General features: G+C 39.0%; 1 non-coding gene across 1 annotated transcript; it reads right to left on the bottom strand.

Moving 5' to 3' along the window:
* Positions 1-1,789: 1,789 nt before the first annotated feature.
* Trnaa-ggc lies at positions 1,790-1,861 on the bottom strand. The gene has a single exon. It is a non-coding gene; the product is annotated as a tRNA-Ala (tRNA).
* Positions 1,862-8,441: the final 6,580 nt, after the last annotated feature.

Genomic DNA, 8,441 nt, shown 5'->3' with positions numbered 1-8,441 from the left:
CATATGCGACCGCGTGACGATGGTACCGCTTCTTTGCACGCCTGCTTTCCCTTTCCTAATAGTTCAATCCATCTACGGTTACGAAGGGGGTTGAAGTCTCATCCGCAACCCGCACACATGATTTCGATACACCCAACGTTGCACGAATCAGTCTAATCAGTTTCGCCGGAAAACCGTGTTCTACCATTATCTACCATAACTCATTTCTCTTTACTGAATCGTACGCCGCCTTGAAATCAATGAACAGATGGTGAGTCTGCAAGTTGTACTCCCGGAACTTTTCAAGGATTTGTCGCAAGGTAAACATTTGATCCGTCGTTGATCGGCCCTCACGAAAACCTGCTTGGTATTCGCCGACAAAGCACTCCTCAAGCGGCCTCAATCTGTTGAACAGAATACGTGACATTATTTTGTACGCCGAATTGAGAAGCGTTATTCCTCGGTAATTGGCGCACTCCAGTCTGTGTCCCTTCTTTTTCAGAATAGGTCGCTTTATACTATGAGCACATGTACGGTGTATGTGCTAACATAACAAACGTTGAAAGTTAAGTCGCTTTGCAAACGTAGGGTTTTTGTAGCCAAATTAAAAACACTGAGTTAAGTGCACATAGGGCATAATTGAAATTTATTTCAAAAAATTAAAAAATGGTTTAAAGAATACTTTTGTTGACTCAATATGCAGATTATGCGTTTGCAAGCCCATGCAAAGCAATCCTCGATTTGTTTATTTATGAAGATACGTCGGATTGAAGAATTATGCTTGAATTAGCATTAGATCAGACTTTTCATTCGAAAGGACGGTATCGTAGGGAAGTCACTTTAACTATTCCTCGGACGTGGCCATGTTGATGCATTCCTTTTTAAAACACATTTTTGTAATCAATCAAAGTCGTGGACAAGAAAAGGCTTAGTCAGCAAATATATGTTTTTTTTTTATTTCTGATTTGTATTGAGAAAAAAATTGAACTAATTTCTTACTGTACTCCCAGAAAATATTATCGTACGTCCTAAACGGAAGAGCTCATTAACAACTCTTTGAATAATGTTTGGTTGAAATGTCTAACTCTCAAGCTTATCATACGAAAATGTTTGCCATGGTTAATTGAGAATGTAAGGTCTTTCAAATAAAACCGAAGACTGTAGACTGCAACAGACACTTTACAAGCGATTTATTCAGCAGGTATGTCAGAAGCTTGTCCACGTTCTTGACATTTTAGTTTTCAAATATGAAACTTGAATGAAGGTGAAAAATACAAAATTATTTATTTATCAAGATCCCTCTCCCTAATTGGCTCACAAGGACCCACAATTTAGAATACTGTGATAAAACTCAAACTGTTTAAGGAATCGCTTAATCTTATAAATTTTACATATTTTGGGAGGTATACGTAGAACCTTTCAGGAAATCTAACTAACTCTCGAGAGAAGGAGAAGTTTTAAAACTTCTTTAGTATAAGAAATGTTAAAAAAATTTCTGGAATTCTCCAAGTAGTCCAATAACATTCAGTTAATCTATATGAAATTTTCAATTTTTATTAGAAATTCAAAAATTCTTTAAGATATCAAAATAAGTTACATTAAATCCTGGATAACTCAAATTCTATATGAATTCAAAGTAAACCTTATTTTAAAGAAGATATTTTTTCAGAATTATTTAAAAATAATTCACAAACACTTTGGTAAACCAAGCCACTCAGAATATTTTAAGAATCTCAAGAATTCGATTAATTATCTCATTACGCGTGGTGAAGATGGATAAATTATGGGTGTAATTATGGAAAAAAATCACGTGCTCGGCTGGGATTCGAACCCAGGACTCTTGTATGCCAGACGAGCGCCTTACCAACTGAGCTACCAAGCCAGGAATTAAAAACGATTGGTTCGACGAGGAGTTCCAGGAGGTTTTGGAGGAGAAGAATGCAGCGCGGGCGGTCATGCTGCAAGGGATCCGGCAGAACGTGGAACGCTATAGACGGAAACGACAACAGCAGACCCGCCTCTTTCGGGAGAAAAAAACGTCTGGAGGAGACGGAGTGCGAGGAGATGGAACAGCTGTGCCGGTCTCAAGAATCGCGTAAGTTCGGCTTCGTGCCGCGAGCCGAGATGTGCAGGGATAAGGATTGGAGCATTTTGACGGACGGGCGTGAGGTGATCGAAAGGTGGAAGCAGCACTTCGACGAGCACCTGAATGGCGCTGAGAGCACAGGCAATGAAGGACGGGACAATGGAGGAAATGCCTTCGTCAGTACTTCGGAAGATGGAAATAAACCAGCCCCCACTTTGAGGGAGGTTAAGGATGCCATTCACCAGCTCAAGAACAATAAAGCTGCTGGTAAGGATGGTATCGGAGCTGAACTCATAAAGATGGGTCCGGAGAGGCTGGCCATTTGTCTGCACCAGCTGATAGGCACAATCTGGGAAACAGAACAGCTACCGGAGGAGTGGAAGGAAGGGGTAAAATGCCCCATCTACAAGAAAGGCGACAAGTTTGATTGTCAGACCTTTCGAGCGATCACCATTCTAAATGCGACCTACAAAGTACTATCCCAGATCATCATCCGTCGTCTATCACCTATAGTAAGCGAGTTCGTGGGAAGTTATCAAGCCGGTTTCGTTGACGGCCGATCGACAATGTCCCAACGTATCACCTTTTCATCGATTTCAAGGCGGCATACGACAGAATCGACCGCGTAGAGCTATGGAAAATCATGGACGAGAACAGCATTTCCGGGAAGCTCACGAGACTGATAAGAGCGACGATGAAAGGTGTGCAAAATTGTGTGAAGGTTTCAGGCGAACACTCAGTTCGTTTGGATCCCGCCGGGGACTACGACAAGGTGATGGACTTTCGTGTCTGTTGTGCAACATTGCGCTAGAAGATGTCATGTGGTGAGTCGGGCTGAATAGCCGGGGTACGATTTTTACGAGATCCAGCCAATTTGTTTGCTTTGCGGATGGACATTGTCGGCCGAACATCTGAAAAGGTGGCAGATCTGCACACCCGCCTGAAACGCAAGGCAGCAAAATTTTGACTGGTGGTGAATGCGTCCAAGACAAAGTACATGCTAGCTGGTGGAGCCGAACGCGACAGGGCTCGCCTAGGTAGCAGTGTTACGATAGACGGGGATACGTTCGAGGTGGTCGACGAGTTCGTCTGCCTTGGATCCTTGCTGACGGCTGACAATAACGTTAGCCGTGAAATACGGAGGCGCATCATCAGTGGAATACGGGCACATGGCTTCCAGTAGAAGCTTCGGTCAAAAAAGATTCACGCCCGCACCAAATGTACCATGTACAAAACGTTTATAAGGCCGGTAGTCCTCTACGGGCATGAAAATTGGACGATGCTCGAGGAGGACCTGCAAGCACTTGGAGTCTTCGAACGTCGGGTGCTTAGGACGTTCTACGGCGGTGTGCAGGAAAATGGTGTGTGGCGGCGAAGGATAAACCACGAGCTCGCCCAAATCTACGGCGAACCCAGTAACCAGAAGGTGGCCAAAGCTGGAAAGATACGATGGGCAGGACATGTTGCAAGAATGCCGGACAGCAACCCTGCAAAGATAGTGTTCGCTTCGGATCCGGTCGGTACACGAAGGCGTGGAGCGCAGCGAGCTAGGTGGGTGGATCAAGTGCGTATCGATTTGGCGAGCGTGGGGCAGAACCGAGGATGGAGAGATGCAGCCACGAACCGTGTTGCAGAACGATAAGGGTATGCGATATGGATTTTTTCCATGTCGATACGAAACGAAACGATACGCGGAATATCTTGCACTGATAATGACGAAACGAAACGAAATTTAAAAATGTTTCGTGTAAAACTCGATACGAAATCAAATATCTCACGGAATTTTTCGAAACGAAACGAAATTTTTGAATTTGTTTCGCGGAATACACGTTTAAGTTTTTTTTTCTTGTCAAAAGCTGGAAATTTGACAATGGGCATAAAAAATGTCTTTTTAAATCCTCTACCATATAAAAACCTTAGTGTTGCTCAGCGGAATCCTTACATGTTTTGGTAAGACTCTTTTCTGTTTGTTTGAAATCTTTATAACTTTATAAGGTTTCATTTCAACATATCTGACATTCACACAAGGCAATGAGTGGGTTTAATTTAATTGTTACAACTAATCTCTAAAATATTGAGAGGAGCCCAAAATTAATTTGATTTTTAGAAATACCTTACAATTTATTAATCATGTGGATGGGATGTTATGCTAATATATACCATAAAACATGGAATAATGATATTCATTTATTTTTTGCTGTACTTTATGCTTTGTGGCTTGAATGAATGTGATTAAGGACACAAGTCGATAAGTGATCATACACACACTAAAATGAGAAGCAGACTCTGTCCCAGTTGGAATATAACGCCAGAAAGAAGAAGAAAAATAAGTAGATCAGAGGAATCACTGGAATATTTGCTTTAGTATTTGCTGGAGTATTGAATTAAATTAAATTTAAAAGAATCCATCAACACATACCTAAGAAATCAATCAAGATAAATTTAAAAGAACTGCAAAAGTAATAAACTCCAAGAGATATTGCGGCAGCAACTTAACCAGGATTGCCTGTTGGGGTTAATTTAGAAGTTCCTAATAAATATTCTGGAAAAGCCTTGCATAAACTTTGAATTAATTCTTGGAGGGATCAAATCTGGAAGAATACAAACTTTTAGAGTAAACATTGTAGAAAATACTGAAGGTTATTCTATTATTTTGTAGAGCAAATACTGGAGAAATGATCCTATTCCAAAATCTGTGAAGAAATTTCTGGACGATTTCTGGAAGAATTAAGGATTGTTGATATTATCTCATTTTCTGATTCTTTGTTTAAAACTGACTACAAAATCACATTTTCACTAAATTTTAAACCTCGAGAGTATTTTAAAAAATTATTTGAAAATTTCGAATAAAAAAAGTTTTGAACCTGGACTACATAGCATAGAGGAACCGCAAATAAGATTGACAAGTTCACCCATGTTCGTTCAGACAATCCGTCTTTCAATGAGTTAAATTTAATGTTTGGCTTATTTTTTTTTTCTCGAGATTTAGATATACGAAAATCGAAATAAAATTGTTGCGCTTTTCCATTGTGAAATACCCTAGGTACCCCACCAAACTTGAATCTGAATCCGGAACCAATTTAGATGGTGCATGCAATGCATGAATCAAATTTATAACTGATTTGTGATTTTTCCTAAAATAAATCATCAAAATCGAACGAAGGATGGCGAAACTAGAGAATTTTGAAACTTGATGTCGGTATTGAAAAGGTTAAGACCTTTGCCTTGCGGCATTTGGCTTCCAATACTTGTAATGATATATCATCAATATTCGTATTTTTTTCCCTTAATTTGGGGGTCGTGAGGCAATTATGTCACATAAGAGGAGAGAGGAGTTGGTGGTGTGGTACAGCGTGAATAAACCTAGATTCATTTTTCGATAGAAAATAATGTATGCATCTTCTTTGTTTAAGGTGAATATAAATCGAAGGCATACCTCAGAATTTCAAGAGCACAAATCTAACGAACCTGACAGCGGTTCAAGCTAAACACTTGATCGATTGGCCATCGAGTAACCAATCGATAGAGTTTTCAGCTTGAATGGACGTCTGGTTCTTTAGATTTGTGTCTTGAAGATTTGAGGTGTGGCTTTGGATCACCCAAATCAACGCGATTTTTTACGGCGACAGTGACAAACAATCGCTGCGATTTCGCTATTAGAATGCGAGTTGAAATACTAACAACGTACCGGGTCGTTGTGTACAATTTGACCGAATGAAAGAGTGGGCTTGACTCCCATAAATTATGAAATTCCATATGCGGCTGTGTACACACTTGGAATATTTTTGAATTTCACATATACGTTATATATCTAGAGGAGAAGTTGAAATAGCAGAACCTGCAAAATACTGCAGCCGTATTGTTCAAATTTTACAGAAATGAACATTACGCGTTAGTGCATAGCAATTAATATAGATTAGTAAATTTCATCTTCTTCCAAACATGAGTTGTTCTCTTGAGTTTGCACGTTAGCTAATCCTAACTTTCAAACCGTGCTGCTTCAAATTGCTAGAAGCTTTGAAAGTCAGGCAGTGCCATGTTTCTCGGTGTTTTTGGACCAAATTCCGACTTTCTCGTAGCAGTGTCGATGGTTTAGTGGTAAGCATGATTGCTTCTCACCCCAGTCAGTCGGGTATCGATTCTCATCGACGCCGTCGGGTGTTCCTGAGACATTTACTCCCTGATCGCGTCTTCTTTCGGAAGGGAAGAAAAGTCCTTGGTCCCAGCCCTTTTGCTGATGAGTTCGATTTGTAGTGTCCCAGGTGCGTGTGGCTGTCTCTCTGGGCTTCGATCCTAGATCCAGCCGACATTAAACAAACAACTGGCCCAGAGAAATAAGACGAAGTGTTTTTTCGTCTAATTTCCATAATTGAAACTTTTTCTATATTATCCATGCATAAAAGTAGCCGAAAAAAAAAAGATTTTTGTGTGGATTAAGACCGGTGTCGAAGATTCGAAGCGTCCGGGCAATTCGAATCAACACGATGTAATAAACTTCGATTTTGGCGTACCGTAAAACGGGGTAACTTTGATAATGCGGGTAACTTTGATAGTGCGAGACCCACGATATACTTAACGAAATAACAAAGTTTCTGTTAATCAGTTAAGCAAAACGAATGAAAAAGTAAAAAGTATTAGTATGACACTTCATGTCAAAGCAAATTTCGTTGGAATCAAGTACATTTGAGGATTTATATGCATATATTAAAAATTGATACGATTTTAGCATTTTTTAAACGCTCACAAACAATCTGTTCTACGATCACTAATTGATGAAGTCATAATAAGTTCGTCGCTTATCCTTAACAGCCTAGTTGTAGTAGAACATGAATTCGGTCTCAAATCTCTTAGCGAAAACAACTTTTACAACTGGGACCATTTTTGTAATCTAAGTCAGAAATTTCCATATAGCGTTAAACGCCTAGAGGTATGCAACGCCCTACAAATATTCCGTAATTGATTCAATTTTGTTCGATTTATACTCCATTATCAAAGTTACCGCAAAAGAGAAAACCGACTTTCGATTATTTGAAAAATTATATATCAATTCAGAATAAAACTTTTGGCAATCTATCAACTGCAATCGATAATTAGGATACCAGTACTTGTTTTAAAAGTATAAATTATAATTCTTTGAATCAGCATGCCTAAATGTTCAAGTTTTCTTCGAAAAAACTATCAAAGTTACCCCATTTTACGGTACCTATGATTCGTTACGCTACAAACTAAAAAGAACAGTTTATGTTTTAAAGAAGGTATAATTTCTAATAGAGTAATTCGCCAATTTTTGAATACATAAAGGCTCGTCAATTGTAGAACACGTCATTAGGAATAATGAAATGGAATAATGGAATAATGGAATAGTGAAAAGTGAAAAATGAAAAAGTGATTTGTTTGATTTGTGTCCTCAGTACTGTTGGTTTTTGGCTGCGCTAAGTTCACCGAACCATCCGGAAGTGACAGGCAGCACATACATTTAGAGAATCAATCCGGTGAGTTTGTTCCAGTATGATACTTTTTCTTTTGTGAGCCTTCCGGATCGTTTTTGTCCGCGTCGTGGAACTTCTGATCGTTTCTTGAACGGAAAATGTTATTTTCGGAGTTTGATAATTATGTTCAGATTGCGCATTCTGTCCGGGCGGGTGTTACGCAACTAACAATCGGTTGTGGATGCTTTTTAACCTTTCGATGACCCTGGAGGGATCGATTCTGCTTTTCGTATAATTTTGAGCAGAAAAACCGACTGTGGTATCCTAGGGTGTTTAGTTCGAACGCGCTTCCTTTCGTTTTTCGATTATCTAAAAATACAGTACCACCCAGTACCGTAATTTCGGGTGAAATTGATCACTTTTCACTGTTTTCCATGTCTGTTTTCTATAATGTTGCCAATTCCAAACAACTTAATGCAGGAAAACAAGTACAACGGTGAGCTTCTTTGGTTTATGTACTCAAATTTTCATACAGTTGTGATTTTAGTGCTGAAAATCGTCTCTAAAATAAAAAATCAAGGAATTCCATTTCGGGGTGAAATTGATCACCTGTTAAAACAATTATTGTAAGTTTCGAAAACAACTTTACGTATTTAATTTGAGCCTCCTGAATCCAAATATGCTTGCCAAATTCTTAACAATGCAAAATTTATGGAAATAATTAACAATCAATTTTCAGCAATTCCGCAGAAAACGCCTAAATGTAGGCAATTCCCGAAGGAAATTGATGATATCTATACAAAAATTCAATTATTGCAACAAAATGAACAAATTGGTACGAATTTTGATGATAAAATTCGTTTTGGGGATATATTTCAAGCATCCTTACAAATTTTCAGGTTGACACCATGTCCAAATCCTTGTTTAAAACTATAAGTTTATTGATG

This window comes from Aedes aegypti, chromosome 1 (assembly GCF_002204515.2).
Source record: "Aedes aegypti strain LVP_AGWG chromosome 1, AaegL5.0 Primary Assembly, whole genome shotgun sequence".
NCBI lineage: Eukaryota > Metazoa > Arthropoda > Insecta > Diptera > Culicidae > Aedes > Aedes aegypti.
This window is presented reverse-complemented; position numbering and strand designations above follow the sequence as displayed.